Below are 17,915 nucleotides of genomic sequence, written 5' to 3'. Positions count from 1 at the left end.
AAGGCAATACATACAGATAAATCTTTCAAGATTTGTGTTGGACGAGGCAACTAGTTTAGAGATTTTGTTTTTGTTTCTGTTTTGGCTACACTTTCCTTAAATGTCCTATGGTGACTTTTATATATATATATATATATATACACACACATATATATCATATATATCATATATATCATATACACATATATATCATATATATCATATATATCATATATAATATATATATGATTTAGAGGTGTGCTTTTATATTAAAATATGTAGAGTTATTCCATTCAATTTTCTGCTATTGAATATTTCTTAAAGGCTCAGCATACGTACTAGCATGAGACATACACTTCTTTTATTGGAAAACTTCAGTGAGAACACTGAAGGAGAACAGTGTTCAGAAGAACGCTGAACACTCTAGTAAAAAATTAGTTTCACTAGACACAGTATATAATCCGTCTATAAGTATTTAGCTTGCATACTGCTGTGATGGCATGATTAAAATATGACATAAAATTAAACTTATCAGATCTTTCATTGTTTATGATGTTTATCTAATAAGTAGAAAAAAAATCCCTTATGTATACTTGTGTTCATCACTCTGAAGATAATGTTACTTTAGTCCCTCTCAAATGCAATCAGGGAAGACTGTGATTAGAAAAGTATCTCCATCAGGTGAGGCGCAGTGGCTCACACCTGTAATCCCGGCACTTTGTGAGGCCGAGGCAGGTGGATCATCTGAGATCAGGAGTTCGAGACCAGCCTGGCCAACATAGGGAAAACTCATTTTTCCTAAAAAAAAAAAAAAAAAAAGAAACAAAGAAGGAAAAAAAATTAGCTGAGCATGGTAGTGCACACCTGTAATCCCAGCTACTCGGAGGCTGAGGCAGAAGAATCGCTTGAACCCGAGAGGCGGAGGTTGCAATAAGCCGAGATCATGCCACCGCACTCCAGCCTGGGAGACACGGAGAGACTCCATCTCAAAAAAAAAAAAAATGCATTTTTTTGTACAAAATTCTCTGCTAAGTACAGAAGAAAGAATTTTAAAGATACAGCAATCCACGGAGGGATGAAGGAACATAAGGTATTTATTATTGAAGCAACCAAAAGAGGGAAAGGGAAGTGGTATTCAAAATTTAGTGTGCATCAGAATCACCAGGAAAGCTTGCTAAACATTGAAATTCCTGAACTCTCCTACCTGGAAATAATTCGATATGCCTGGGATCCAGAGATCTGCATTTTAACAAATACTCTAGGAAATTCTGATGTATTTAATTTGGGGACCAAGCTTTCAGCCTAAGAAGGGCAATAAACTAAATTATTGGGTAAGTATTAAAGAGGGAGTTAGTGAAGCAGAGAACAGATGGGAAGGAAGTCATTAGCAAATAAAGCCAGTGATCTTGTTTCCTATTTCACTGGAATAAGGGAAGCAATCGGAAAAGAATTCCCAAACGTTACACAGAACATTTATCTATTCATTTGTACCTGTGACTCTATATCAAGTAAAATTTATCACTCTGAGCAAATTGTGACCCTAGTTGAGACCAATCACTTCAACTGACCAGTAGAACCCATTCTCTCATCTACTGAAGATTCCAGAAATTCTTGCCTTTCTACTGCAGTACTATATTTACCTCTTTGTTCTCTAATCATTATCACATTAAGAAGTATTTCCATATTTCTCTCACTTTAAAACACGCACACACATGCACACACACACACACACCCCTCTCCATTTCACTCTCCTCTTCAGTTACTTGTCCTAGTTTTATTTATCTCTTCACAATAAAACCACCCCCAACAAATTGTTTCTGATGGCTATTTTCAATTTTCCTACTTCCATATTTTCCTGGCCTCTTTCCAATCAGAGTTTTCCCTTTTCCATCAAAACTGCTCATAAAAGAGCACCAATGACCCCTATGTTGCTAAAGCCAATGATCAATTCTCAGTTCCCATCTCCCATGGTCTAATACTGGCATTTGAATTAGGTCATGCCTCTAAATCAGGGATGTCCAATCTTTTGGCTTCCCTGGGCCACTTTGGAAGAAGAATTGTCTTGGGTCACACATAAAATACACTAACACTAATAATAGCTGATGAGCTAAAATTAAATCACCAAAAAATTCTCATAGCGTTTTAACAAAATTTATGAATTTGTGTTGTGCTGCATTCAGAGTCGTCCTGGGCTGCATGCGGCCTGTGGGCCATGGGTTGGACAGCCTGCTCCAGATTCAATATCCCCCTCAGTTGACTTCCAGGACATCAGAATAGCATTCCTTCATAGGCTCCTTTGCTTCTTATCTTCCCATCCCTTTCCTTCTCCTCCCACCACCTGCCCCTATCTCCCTTCACTGCTTTATCTGAAGTTTCATCAGTTCTCATAACTGTACATACCATCTACAAGCAGATGATTCCCAAATGTAAATCTCCAGCCAGACCATTTCCCATTAATGTCAGATTCATATTCCCACAGTTATTGAATGTTCAATAAACACCTCAAATTTAACATTATCAAAAACAATCTTGTAACCATTTGCACTCTTCTCTACTAATGTACACTTACAGAGCCTTTCCCATCTCAGTAAAAGGCAACTCTATACCGCAAGCTACTCAGACAAAAAACCTTGAAGTCATTCTTGGCTTCTCTCTTTTTGTCATATTTCATATCCGGTCCATTAGCAAATCCTTTGTCCCTATTCTTAAAATTTGTATATCCAGAATATCACCTCTTACTGCCTCTATTGCTAACATCCCAGTCTAAACCTCTCATATTTTTCTCCTGAGGTGACTGGAGTGATTCTATTTAATATACATTAAGGTCATGTCACTCATCTTTTCAAAACCCTAAGATCCCCATCTCACTCAGAGTAAAAGCCAAACCTTTATAATGCCCTTCAATGGAAACTTATGTCAAGTAAATTCAAGTCAAGCTATGATAAGACAAGTCGAAGCATGTCAATCAATCCAAGCTGAGACAATTCTAGTCATGTCATGTCAGGACACAAGTTAAGACAAGACAGGTCATGTCAAGTCCTAGATGATCTCCCCACCCACTATTACTTCTTGATCTGTTTCCTTCCAATTCTTCGTCTCAGTAGGCACCAACCACACTGGCCTCCATGATATTCCAGAACTCCCCAGTCATGATCTTTGCTAGTGCTGTTCTATCTGAAATGCTTCCCCTGGAAACATCTATTACTTGCCTACTTACTGATTTTCCATCTTTACTCAAATGTCACCCCTTCAATCAGTCTTGCTTGTCTATTCCATGTAATACTGCAACATAGCCTCGCCAACACACTCTGGCTTCTGTTTCTCATTTTTTGGCTTTGAATTCATAACTAATAACATAGAATTTACTTATTCATCTTGTTTGTTGTCTATAATTCCTCTCTCTTTCTCAAAATACAAAGTTCCTAAATTTTTGTCTCACTTATTAACTACTGTGCTCCAGAGAAGTGCTTGGCACAAAGTGTGCACACAAAAAATAGTTCTTGAAAGATGAATGGCATGAAGAGCACTGTCAAAACCTAAGTATTGGGATCTCCTCGAATCTGGATAAAAATCTTAGCTAATTCTTATCAGAAGGTGAAATGGCAGCTGATGGTGCAGTAACAATAAAGATGCAGTTGCACCTTACAGGCACTCTCCTCCCCCTCCACCCGCCACCTTCTTCCCTTTAGCTTATATGCAACACTATCTAGTCCTTTGTAAAGGAACATTTCTAAATATCTGGGGAGAGTTTTGGTGAAGTCAATATTTTTTATTGCATAGAATATTTTCTAAATAATACATTTTAAATGTGTAAGAGAAAATTCAATTATAAACTTCCTCCTTTTCCCTCTCCCTACTTTAAAGATTGTTTTAAGTAAAACTATATGGCTCAGAGAATATATTTGGGGCTTATAAGGACAAAGGAATACTATTACTAAAATTATTATTTCTTGTAAGCCTTTGTAAGCTTGATGTGGCAATGCAAAAAATACACAAAAACTAGGCAAACTTTCTTTTCTGAAACATCGACTCCAGTTATAATAAGATTTCTGAAATTGGTTTTAATAAAATTAGGGCTGGGCCCATATCTGCAGGCTCTCTCCTTGTTCACAGCTATATGTCCAGGATCTAGCAGAGTGCTTGATAAATAGAACTCTTCTTCTTTCTTACTGTCTCAATCTCTGTCTTCTCCCTCCCTCCCTTCTTCCTCCCCCTCCCTCACTCTCTTTCTGAGAGTAATAATAACTGAATTAAACTGAATGATTAATCTCCAACTATACATGTTACAATCGATTCAGTTTTGGTATTGTTGCCTTAAAGGGTATCATTTAGGCCAACTTAAACTCAAACAAGATAAAAAAGATTACAAAAACCAGGATAAAGATAATAAGGAGAGCCAATTCTATTTGTTTGTTTATAAAAGCCCATGTTAAGAGAACTGTTAGCCTTACTTTTATTTTTGAAATTCTTCAAATCAACCTACTAATAAGATAAATGTTCATACTTTGTTCTACTCACTGTGCTAGACAATTTAGATACATTATTTAATTTACTTTTTTTTTTTTTTTTTTTTTTAAGATGGAGTCTCACTCTGTCATCCAGGCTGGAATGCAGTGGCCCTATCTCAGTTAACTGCAACCTCCACCTTCTGGATTCAAGTGATTCTGCTGCCCCAGCATCCCGAGTAGCTAAGACTACAGGAACACGGCTCCATATCCTGCCAATTTTTGTATTTATTTTATTTTTAGATAGAGTCTTGCTCTCATTGCCCAGGCTGGAGTGCAGTGGCGCAATCTTGGCTCACTGCAACCTCTGCCTCCTAGGTTCAAGCGATTCTCCTGCCTCAGCCTCCTGAGTAGTTGGGATTACAGGTGCCCACCACCATGCCCAGCTAATTTTTATATTTTTAGTAGAGACGGGGTTTCACCATGTTGACCAGGCTGGTCTCAAACTCCTGACTTCAAGTGATCTACCCGCCTTGGCCTCCCAAAGTGCTGGGATTATGGGCATGAGCCACCACATTTGGCCTTATTTTGGTATTTTTGTAGAGATGGGGTTTCACCATGTTGGCCATGCCGGTCTCAAACTCCTGACCTCAAGTGATCCACCTGCCTCGGCCTCCCAAAGTGCTGAGATTATGGGCATGAGCCGCCGTGCCTGGCCTATTTATTTTACTTTAAAGAGAAGTCCTATGATCTGGAAATTTCTCTGACCCATATAATTCAAACTGCTTATTAGAACTCTATATATGTCACATGCATTAAGCCCTGTAGAGTCATGGAATATTATCTTTGAGAGAGATTTTAGTGGATTTTCATTGTTTCATTTTTTTCTTAAGAAACATTACTCTTTCCTGCTAAATGCATTGCAGTCTTCCTCCTGAGGATCAATTTTTCTCACACCCCTAGTCCTTGGCCTTCTGATGAGATAGTTCTAAGTCAACCAACATGGCTCATTTTCCTGAGTATAGTGTGAGGTTTACAGATGTACATGTGACCAATCAAACTACAAAAGATAAACTGCAACTTTTACTGGGACATAGAAAAAGAAAATTTTGCTGTTCTCTTATGCACTCAAATCACAAAAGTTTTAGCCGTGGGACCTCTTGGTAGAATTTTGGAGCCAGGTAGAGAGAAGTGCCCTAAAATGAAACTCAGATAAAGAAATGAAATGTACATGAAGAAACTGGGCTCTAATTATATCACTGGAACTTTAAACAAAGCCTAGCCAATCCCTGGACTGCTCTCTTATGTGACATAATAAATCACTTTTATTGTTTAGGCTGGTTTGAGCTGGATTTTCTATCACATGCAATGCAAAGTTTACTAAGTGATACAAAATTCTTCACATTTGCAACTCTAAGAATATCATTTTAAAAATGCAATTTTGTTCATAATAGTAGTATAAACTAGATTTAACTTTTTTTTTTTTTTTTTTTTTTTTAAATGCAGAGTCTCACTGTTTTCCAAGCTGGAGTGCAGTGGCATGATCTCGGCTCACTGCAACCTACACCTCTTGGGTTCAAGCAATTCTCCTGCCTCAGCCTCCAGAGTAGCTGGGATTACAGGTATGTGCAACCATGCCCAGTTAATATTTTTTTTTGTTTTGCATTTTTAGAAGAGATGGGGTTTCGCCACGTTGGCCAGGCTGGTCTTGAACTCCTGACCTCAGGTGATCCACCCGCCTCGGCCTCCCAAAGTGTTAGAATTACAGGTGTGAGCCACTGTGCCCCGCCTAATTCATTTTTTTTTCAAGTAATAATCTGACCCACCAAATTTCCACCAGTAGATATGCAACGTTAGATAATTTGGTGTGTAAAATTTGGATGCATGTTTGCAAGTTCAAATGATATGACTACGTACCAGAGCTGTATCATAAATCCTGTATCTATTTCTTAATTTGAGGCAGCATTCAAGTATTAGTAGGATGCCCAGATGAATGTGTTGAGGCTGGGGGATGGAGAGGAGATATTGTTAATGGTGGTAAAGCACAAAGTCCAGTAGCTCTGGGCAAAAGCAGAGAGATGAAGAGAGGAGGCAGGAATGGAGTCAAGGCTGGGTGGAGACCTGAGATGAGGAGACAAAGTTGAAATTTGACAGGGAACTGTGATTTTTGCTATGGGCAAAAGATATGTATTAGAGTTTCTAAAATGAAGGAATAGTGGGAAGGGAGCTAAGTTGGACCATTCCAATGTAGGAGGCCGGTCAAGGCTGAGAAGCCACTAAATAGCTACATGGCCCTGGGCAAGTTATTTAACTCCCGTGAGCCTTGATTTCCTCATCCATAAAATGAGAATCATAACACTCACCACACAGGGTAACTGTGAGGATTAAATGTAAATATAACATAAGCCTCAAAATTAGAAGAGGATCAGGGAACAGGTCAAGGCTGAGAAGGAAGAGAATTGTAGGCAGGGTATGGTAGTTAGATGTATGTCCCCTGCTTTGACTTTTGGCAAATTCTTTCCATCTTTTCAATGTCTTTCTCTTATTTCATCATCATTTCAAACCTTAATTTCCACCACCACCACCACCCACTCCAAGTTACTCTTTGTTTTTCTCCATTTGTCACTTTCAAATAAATGTTTTTTTAATAGAATAAGAATAACAACACCAGTATTAATATTTAAATAGTGCATCCTAGTTTATAAAATAGTTTCATATCCACGGTTTCATGTGGCCCACTGAAAAATATATGCTATTTTATATATATACACACACACATATATGTGCACATGTATATGTATGCGTATGTTTATATTCATATGCACATACATATGTATTTCTGTATTTGAAGAAACTTTTTTGCTTTGTCCTTCCAAAGAAGCTAAGTTTGTCAGTATTTTTTCAGTCTTGAGAAGATTTTTGATTTTCTTATTCGGAAGGTCAATAACCGTGATCATTTTCTTATCCTGTCCCTCCATCCTCTTCTAATTTTGAGGCTAATGTTGTATCAGGCCAATTCTGTCTCTTTTAACAGAATTATGGGTTACACAGCAAGGAAAGAAGGTAACTAATATTTATTAAGTGCAAATTATGTGGTAGGCACTCTGCAAAGTCCTTTATATTCACATTTAATCCTCACAATTATCCTGTGTGGTGAGTCTTATGATTCTCATTTTATGGATGAGGAAATCAAGGCTCACAGAAGTTAAATAACTTGCCCAGGGCCATGTAGCTATTTAGTAGCAGAGCTGGATCCAGGAGCCCATGTTCTTTCTACTATAACAAATTACATTTCTTTTTTTTTTTCATTGGTAATTTTTATTTGTATATTTTAATAAAAATTAAATAAAATAATCATTGTTTCTGGCCTAAAAGGCATTTTCCAGCACATGAAATGTGAAACCAGACCATTAGTGAGTAGTTGGATTAGGGATCCTTCTCTGGAGGAAGATTGGCTGTGCTTTCTTTTTTTTTTTTTTTATTTTACACTGTTGGTGGGACTGTAAACTAGTTCAACCATTGTAGAAGTCAGTGTGGCGATTCCTCAGGGATCTAGAACTAGAAATACCATTTGACCCAGCCATCCCATTACTGGGTATATACCCAAAGGAGTATAAATCATGCTGCTATAAAGACACATGCACACGTATGTTTATTGCAGCACTATTCACAATAGCAAAGACTTGGAACCAACCCAAATGTCCAACAACAATAGACTGGATTAAGAAAATGTGGCACATATACACCATGGAATACTATGCAGCCATAAAAAATGATGAGTTCGTGTCCTTTGTAGGGACATGGATGAAACTGGAAAACATCATTCTCAGTTATATACCCAGTAATGGGTATATACCCAAAGGAGTATAAATCATGCTGCTATAAAGACACATGCACACGTATGTTTATTGCAGCACTATTCACAATAGCAAAGACTTGGAACCAACCCAAATGTCCAACAACAATAGACTGGATTAAGAAAATGTGGCACATATACACCATGGAATACTATGCAGCCATAAAAAATGATGAGTTCGTGTCCTTTGTAGGGACATGGATGAAACTGGAAAACATCATTCTCAGTAAACTATCACAAGGACAAAAAACCAAACACCGCATGTTCTCACTCATAGGTGGGAAATGAACAATGAGAACTCATGGACACAGGAAGGGGAACATCACATTCCGGGTACTGTTGTGGGGTGGGGGGTGGGGGGGGCAGGGACAGCATTAGGAGATATACCTAATGCTAAATGACGAGCTAATGGGTGCAGGAAATCAACATGGCACATGGATACATATGTAACAAACCTGCACATTGTGCACATGTACCCTAAAACAAATTACATTTCTAAGTTAATGTAGAAAAAGAAGTAGGTTTTTGTTTTTTGTTTTGTTTTGTTTTGTTTTTGAGGCAGAGTTTCACTGTTGTTGCCCAGGCTGGAGTGCAATGGCATGATCTCAGCTCACTGCAACTTCTGCCTCCCGGGTTCAAACTATTCTCCTGTCTCAGCCTCCTGAGTAGCTAGGATTACAGGCATGCGCCACCACCCCCGGCTAATTTTTTGTATTTTTAGTAGAGACGGGTTTTCACCTTATCGGTCAGGCTGGTCTTGAATGCCTGACCTCAGGTGATCTGCCTGCCTCAGCCTCCCAAAGTGCTGGGATTACAGGCATGAGCCAGCACGCCCAGCCAGAGTATGTTATGCACTGACTGTCCAATAGAATATACTGAGCCACAAATGCAAGCCAAAGGTGCATTTCATAAAAATCTTAGTAACCGCGTTATAAAATAAAAACATACAGGTGAAGTTAATATTAATAATACCTTATATTTCATCAGAGATATCAAAATAATCATTTCAACATGTAATCGATATAAAAATTTCAATGAGATTCTTTACATTCTATTTTTTCATACTGAGTCTTTGAAATCCAGTATAAATGTTACACTCATAGCCCAATTCATGCAAGCTACATTTGAAGTGCTCAATAGCTTTATGGCCACTGGCTGTCATACTGGACAGCACAGGTGTATATAGGCCTTAATAGACCCAATACTGCCTCATTTCCTTCGCTTGCCATGAAGTCTTCTTGGGGAGTACTGTGAACTCAATGACTCATCCTCCTTTGCATTTGTTTACTTACTGGAATGCGCCTGGTTTCAGCCAGCAGCATGTCAGTTCAGTTAAGATGACATATTTTCTCCTGGCTTCCTAATTCTCCACCTTTGCTTTACTTAACCTCTTTGCTGCTCTTTGACTAGTATTGATCACTCGCTGTGCCTCAAAACTCTTCCCCCTGGATTTCTGTGAATTCACTCCATCTCCATGATTCTACTTAGACTCCTCCCCTCTTACACAGAAACAGAAGCCCACAGCCACCTTCTTTTTGCTCTCTTTTCTGGGATTGCTAAACTTCACCTATCATCTTTACATTGAGGAAAACAAAATCAAATGCCCTCCAGACCTTCAACATAAAATCACCTCTATATATTCAGGTGCCAAAAGTTCATTTGGATACATAGTTAAAATATCGTTTATAAAATTTCAACACCACAACACACACCACTACATATTAATCATCAGTAGGTTGAGGAAACATTTATTTTCTTAAAAAAAGGTACTGGCCAAGTGGGTTGTAATTTATTTGTCTCATTAAGTAAATTGAAAAAGTTAAGAAAAGGAAAGCCATAAAAAAATACAATGTAAATTGATTGATAGATAAATGGAATAAAATTCCTTTTGTGGAATTACATCTGTCTCAAGGTGAAATAATGGCCATCCTTTTGAATTCTATATTTTCTGTCAGTTTGACTACTATCAGCAATACTACCATCCAAGGAATGTGACAATAAATTCTGAATAACTATACTTATCAAATTTTTACTCTGACATAATATATTAGGCATGTGTTAAAAACTGCAGAGTGAAGAAAACAAATACACCAGAGTATTTATGGACTCTGTTGTACTATGCATTTGTTTTCAGACTCCTTTAGTACAATATTTGCTTTTGCACAGGAAACAAAGACCATTTCTCACATGACGTTGAAAAAATAATTCAACAAATTTGCTATAGTCTTTCTCTTTTTCCAGTAAGTTTTCCTTCCATCTTTAATTCTACTTACCATCAATTCAAGCACACTACTGCTGCTCATGGGGTACACTCTCTCTGTATATGAGTTACAGTAAGAGGGCTGGGTCATCATCATTTCCCCATATCCCATTAAGTATTTGCATTATAAATATGCATTAAATAGACTTTTTTGCTTGGGAGCTGCTATTCGCAACCTCTTTTTGGCCACTGTATCTCAGATTTACTATATGAAAGGGTTCTTAAAGCCAGATGTGCATCTATTGGTATCTCAGTATCTGCAGTCAATCTCTGATTTTTGAGGCTAGTTTTAGAATATTTATTCAACTTTCTTTCCTGACTTTCCTGCATTTGACTATCTACCCTCAGTTTACAGACATGTAAGTTTGGGATGCTTGCCACCATTTTTCCTTCATACACATCCAGACTCATAAAGTCACCTAGAAAGAGGACACTAACACATACAAATGCTTGAGTGAATACAGTGTAGTGTAATGCAATAAACACCCTGTAATTTCTATGGCATGACTGTGTTTCAGATGCTTGCTTTTCATGCTAATTGTCTTTCAATATCCAGTTTTACTTCTTCTTTAGGTAACAGAATCCTGGACAATGTATTCTGCTAAGAAGCTCCCAGCCTCACCTTCATAGTTGGCTATGGTCATGTAACTAAGTCTGGCCAATCACATTTAAGCAGAAGTATGTATGTGTCTATAGGAAATTTTTAAAAGGGAGTAGTGAGCACAGCCTTGAATGTTGACATAATAGGTGGAACTCTAGTCATCATCTCTACTCTTGAATTTGGAAAGCCCAAGCTAAGAGTGACAAAGCAGAAAATATGAGCCATGATAACATAGTTAAGTGGTCATAGGAGGCCTGTACAGCCTACTTATGAATTCCTTTTCTGTTAGGGACAAATAAACTTCTACCACCTTAAAACTAATTTTATTTTACTCTTCCTGTTAAATGAAGTCCCATCTAAGCCTGATACACACACCATAAATGGCTTCCTGAAACCTAGAGGTGCCAGATTTCAAGCAGATAGATATGATTGACCCATGTTTCCCAGGAAGATTCATAATCATAATGTTTTCATCACCTAAAATTTAGTCTCAAGTGTTATTTGTTAGTATTATATTTGCTTATGTGCTTTGCAAAGGGCATGACTGACTACTTGACTGCATTTTCAAATGCATAGGTTAAGTAAGAGAATTGATTGGTGTTTTTCCTTCTTCGAGCTACTGAGGAAATTCAGTGGTATGTCTTGGACATTCCTGGTGCCGACTGTTACATATTCTAAATGATTATCAGATCACAATCCCACTAATTATTTAATAAATCTGTATCTCTTATTGCTTTAGAGAGTAAAAGAATGTTACTTCATAGTACTATGATTTCCCATATATACAAAAAATCCCTGATATACAAATAACACACACACACACACACACACACACACAAAGAATACACAAAATTGCTATATTTTTAATAAAATATATGGGATCTAGCAATATTTGAGAGCAATTCTAAAATCAAAGTCACAAAGAAAGCAATACATTAAAAATCCATGTAGAATTATTAATCTAATTTTCTACAACCATAGTTTTTAAGACAATTTTCTGTGGTATGAATATTTCTCCAATTTGCCCTGCATAGGTGTAACATATGAATGTTTAAAAGTTGTTTTATAAGGTGTTGAAATTTGTATTTTAGATTTCTTGTGTGACCAATTTATCATATTTGTTTGTATCTACAGCCATATATATGTTTTAAGTAATCTTGAGAGACTTCAATAATCAGTGATTATTCCTTCAAGTGAAGTTAAAACAAATTAGGTCATAGAACAATAGATGGAGCTAATGCCTGTTTTAAAACAGTAGCATTTTTTGCATAGATATTTTGGAAGCTGACTTGGATCTATTGCTTTATTTATTGTTTATTTTTTTGAATTTCAAATGTTGCAGGCCAAATATTATGTATCCATACATTGACAACTTCTTACACATCACAAAATAGGGAACTATGCACATTAAAGCCAAAGTTACTGCTGGATTCAAGTAATAAGTTACTACAGACCCAAGGCATTTCAAAATTGAAGAAAACCCACTAAAAATTCTTTCCTGTGGCTTTCAAAGTTCTTATAACAAAAACTGCTTTGAAACATGCTGGGAGAAGGACTAAAATACCACACACATAACCTGTTCAGAATTGTATACTGTGGGCAGATTACCAACTGCTGTGAGTATATTTACTGGGAGTCATTATTGAATTTCTGTCATTAGATGGACATAATTTGGATAACAATATGCAGTACTATGGTCCTTTTTACATTTGCATTACTAAAGCTGTTCATTTATTTGTAGTAAGTGAGATGTTCTATATTCACTTAATACTTAACACTGTTAATAAGTGAAAATGGATTTACAATTTAACAGATACATTTACATTTTACTAATTTTTCATTTCATAGCAAGAAACTACTTTCAATGCTTGACCATTAGGGCATTGGTCTTTCAAAGAAAATTACAAAAAGAAATGTGACATGTAAGTTGATTAACTTTTTTTAATGCCTTGACATAATTTAATATTCAATCTTTAGACATAGCCATATATCCATGTTCCTTGAAAGTAGAAGATGAGGTCGTCTAATATTTAATAAAACTTGCTGATTCCCTCAAGTAGATCCAACCACATGTTAACATTCCCATAGAACACATTGGAAAGTAGTGTCTACTGACAAAAGATAAAATAGGACAAAAAGGCAGTGCTTCCATAACAGAACACCTTATGTGAGAGAACAAAATTTTTTCTTTCTATAAATTTGTTTGCTTTCAGTTAAGAGCCTGGGTACCATGGTGATTATATAATAGGAACATGTACCAAATTAGCTACAATGCTTATTAGTTGTCCTTTTTCAATAAATGTTGTTGAAGACTGGAACAAAGTGATATAACTAGAAACTCACAAGAAAAATAAAATCTGTAAGAATGAACTAGAGAGCTAATATTTCCTGAATGCCTACTATGTGCTAGCCACTGGACTAGGCAATGACCTACATTTCTCATTTCAGTTACTATTGTTGGAAATAGTGTGCCCAATTATCAGTGGAGACTCACTTTAATCTCTTCGGTGGTTCTAATGTGGTTATTGAGTCTCACAGCCTTACTCAAATACAGCTCCTTGATCAGAGAGCAATGGGATGAGATTATGAATTTTCAAAACAGTGGCAATAAAAGCCTGAAGAAGTCTGCAGAGGGGACCTAGAGTACCTATTTTAGCTCAGAGTCATTTAGTAATTTTTTTCAATAGAAAAAAAATTAAAAAGCATAGAAGCATTTACCTTCCTCATAGCAGCATAAACAAGTAGCTGGTTCAAATCACCCTAATTTAGAGAACAGGGACCTTTGAGATCACTCAGTCCATAGTTTTCCAATTTTGCAAATAATTAAAGTAAGTTACAGAGAGATTACAAGAATCACATAATTGTTAGTTGTAGAGACGAGCAAAAACCAGCTTCCATGTTTTCCCTCTTGTCAATGTCCTGAAGTGCCACCAGTCACCTAGAAACATTGATCTATTGACTTTAAATCTTCAGAAAGCCAGTGTAGCAGAAGTTAGGAGTCCAGACTCTGAAGCCAGACTGTCTAGGTCCAAATGCATCTGTTGCCACTGTGTGATCTTGGGCAAGCTATTTAAACTCCCTGTCAAGCAATTGTCCCATCAGATTGCCACAATAATGAAAAAAAAAAAAAAATTAGGGCTGGGCACAATGGCTCTAGCTTGTAATCTTAGCACTTTGGGAGGCCAAGGTGGGCAGATCACCTGAGGTCGGGAGTTTGAGACCAGCCTGGTCAACATGGTGAAACGTGTCTCTACTAAAAATACAAAAATTAGCCGGGCCATGGTTGTGCATGCCTGTAGTCCCAGCTATGCAGCAGACTGAGGCATGAGAATCGCTTGAACCCGGGAGGCAGAGGTTGCGGTGAGCTGAGATCATGCCACTGTCATTCTGAGAAAGTGAGATTGTCTCAAAAAAAAAAAAAAAAAAAAAGTCCTATGTGGATGAAATGACTTTATATTTGTTAAACACTTAAAATTGTGCTTTAAGTGTTACCAGTTGGTTTTTGCCCCGGCTGGAGTGCAGTCCAGGCTGGAGCCTCAACCTCCTAGGCTCAAGTGATTCTCCCACCTCAGCTTCCCAAGTAGCTGGGACTGCAGGCATGCACCATTACTCCTCAGCTTATTTTTAATTTTTGTAGTGACAAGGTCTCACTATGTTGTCCAGGCTAGTCTCAAATTCTTGGGCTCAAGCAATCCTCCCACCTCGGCCTCCCAAAGTGCTGGGATTGAGCCACTGTGCCTGGCCCCAGTTAGCTTTTAAATGATGTCCTCCTTCATTCACTTATACAACAATTTTGAGCTCCTACTGTATACCAAGTATTGAGGGCACAAGTATGAAAAACAGGACCACATCCTCCCCTCTCCTCAATGAACTTACAGTCAAACGGAAGATAAAAATAAGTAATCAGACATTCAGATTCATGATATTCTACGACAAGGTGGTAGAAAATGATACTAGAATATCTAGGGGAAATAATTAACTCAAATTTGAGACTTCAGGAGCAATGTCCTACAGAAAGCACCTAGAAGCGTGGAGCAGTTTGATGTGAGAGGCGAGGGGACAGTGTTCTAGTTAGGGCAGACAGTGGGTGTGAAGACCAGCTGGAATGATCGTGGATATGGAGAGAACAGCTGTGGATTGTGAGAGTGGAAAGAAAGGGGACAAGAGTGGTGAGTAGAGTCCAGAGAGGAATTTGTGAGCCACACGACAGAAATTAAAACATGCAGAAAGAGATGGAAAGCCCCTGAAGGATATAAATGGGAAACTGATACAAGCTTTGCATTTTAGAAAACTCGCATAAGCTAGGGTAGGAAAAAGGGGTTCGAAGTGGGTAAGATGGAGGCGAGGAAACTCAAAAGCCAATTGGTACAGTTCCAGGTGAGAAATGATGAATGATCACACAGCTCAAAGGTGTATATGGGAGCCTTGTTTTCTAATGGAGCACATGTGATAATCCCCGGACAGCAACAGAATACCTGGGGTAGACCTAAGCTTTCTGTCAGTGAAGAGGCCTCTGCTTAACACCACTATGTGGATCAGTTTTAAACACAAGAATGGGGCATCTAGCCTCCTGGGGATGCTCCGGGGAAGCTAGAGACAAAGTATCTGGACTCTGATACCTTGAGATTAGATTCTGGCTCCACTACTTCCTCAGGTATGTGATTTAGGGCAAATCCTCTTACAGCAAAGCACTATTATTATTATTGTTATTATTATTATTATTATTTCATATTTAAAAAGGAGATAATAGTACCTATTTTATAGTGCTAAACGAAACAATGCGTGTAAAGATCTTTTTCAAATTTTTATTATTTTCTCTTCTATTTTTATTTAATTACAAGGGTCATGCTAATCTCTGTTTTGTTCCAATTTTAGTGTATGTGCTGCTGGAGCTAGCACTATGTGAGGTCTGTGCCTAGCATGTATTAAATATTCAATAAAACTTACATTAAATGTTTCAATTTATGTATGTATATATGTGCATGTATATATGTATGTATGTGCGTGTATGTATATATATACACAACATATCTATCGATAACTATATATATAGTTTTCAGGATGTCAAGTTTCCAAAGCAGTGATCCTCATTTTTTAAAAAGTCATGGAAAACCTTAGTATCTTCAGGTTACAAGTCTACTCGTTCTTCAGAGTACAACAAAATGCCTTTTCAGTATACAAAGAAACAAACAAAAGAAATTCCACTCAGGATAACTTATATAAAATAGGAAAAATTGCATTTTTCAGCTCTTCCCACATTCACACACTATTTCCATCATAACCTCTTAAATATTTCCTTGTATCTAAGGTGTAGCTTGGTCTGTAAGATGAGAGACAAATAACTAAATGTATTATTACTCTTATTTTCCCTCCCTAATTACAAAACATAAATACATCCTGGGAATCTTCAGCAACTTCAGATGCTAAGCAGTCTCTCTGCCTCCAGTAACTTCTAGCAGAAGGCTGTCCATCCAACATCCTTGACCATCCTTTCTACAACACAGACTTTAGCATGCCACTGTCCCCCAGCCCCTAAACCTCCACTCCCACCATCTTACCAGTCCCTAAACATAAACCGTGTGTTATCGTAACCTTCCCTTTGCTCATGCTCTTGCCTAAAATGTCCTTCTTGAGACTTTCTGAAATTTCTATAGAAAGTGTGGAGAAGCAAGTTTTTATAGAAGCCAGTCCTAGGAAACCAGCTCTACTTACTCTATTTCTTCTAGAGTATTTCTAGAAATATTCTAGAATGAGTATTTCTCAAATCGTAACAACAGACTTTTATGATAAAACCAATAGATGTATCAGTTACTGTGCAAAACATGAGAGATAGGTATAAAGAAGAGTTAACTGTTGCTTTCAGGTTGTCCATATTCTAAGGGGAGAAAGCAGATACATACAGCTGCATTTATTACAATGTGAAAAGTGCTATAGCAGCAGATGCACCAAACATTGTGAGAAAAAATATGAAAGATTTATTAATTCCACTCGGATGCTGTAATGAAATCCTCATAAAAGTCCATTTTGGAACAGGTAGTTTATTTGGTTTGCATGTGTATAAAATGGGAATCCTCCAAATATGCATTCACAAGGAAGGCAACATTAATAGGAAGGCATTATTTTTAAAGGCCATTAAAGTCTCCGTTTGAGATAAAAGCTAGCTGTCTGATACTACACCCAATACCACTATTATCATTATTGTGAAAACTCAACAACATGATAATTAACCACATTGAGTGCTGGGAATAGGGGGGGTTCTGCACTTCAACTTATGTGAACATTTGACCATCTCCCCAAACTTTCTCCAATTGTGAATCACCCCCAAATAAGCACCGAATAAGAAATGACCAAATGCACAAAAACAATCACACACATTCACACAATTGGAAGTTAGTTTCTTAAATGTTAAATGTTTTAATACATACAAAACATTTGCTACACTGTGAAACCAAGTGGTGCCTTTCCTTCAAAGACGGTGAACCAAGTATATAGACCAGAAAGAACAAAGAACTATGGATCTTAATTATTAAAGCACGGCTTCTAGGTTTTTAAAATATGATGCTTGCATGGTCAGTTCTACAGGTTTTCAAATAATTATAATCATTGCTCATAATCATAATTATAAAGCTGGCTTAAGAAAAAAACTAGACTACCACATTAGGATTGTTAACTTAGCTCAAGTTACACTACGATCTTATTAGCTTTTATTCTAGGCTTTCCCTCCCTAGGGTTGAAACTGTGTAAGAAAAAATAAGTAAAGGAGCCTATATTTTG

The 17,915-nt window shown here is 37.3% G+C and overlaps 1 protein-coding gene across 6 annotated transcripts in view; it reads right to left on the bottom strand.

Annotated features, from left to right (window-relative positions):
* The window catches only part of MAGI2 (membrane associated guanylate kinase, WW and PDZ domain containing 2), a 1,482,569-nt gene that overhangs the window by 1,345,429 nt on the left and 119,225 nt on the right, over positions 1-17,915 (bottom strand). The window lies entirely within an intron of this gene.

This window comes from Hylobates moloch, unplaced genomic scaffold (assembly GCF_009828535.3).
Source record: "Hylobates moloch isolate HMO894 unplaced genomic scaffold, HMol_V3 SCAFFOLD_1, whole genome shotgun sequence".
Lineage (NCBI taxonomy): Eukaryota > Metazoa > Chordata > Mammalia > Primates > Hylobatidae > Hylobates > Hylobates moloch.
The sequence above is the reverse complement of the archived record's forward strand: the minus strand, read 5'-3'. Positions and strand labels throughout refer to the sequence as shown.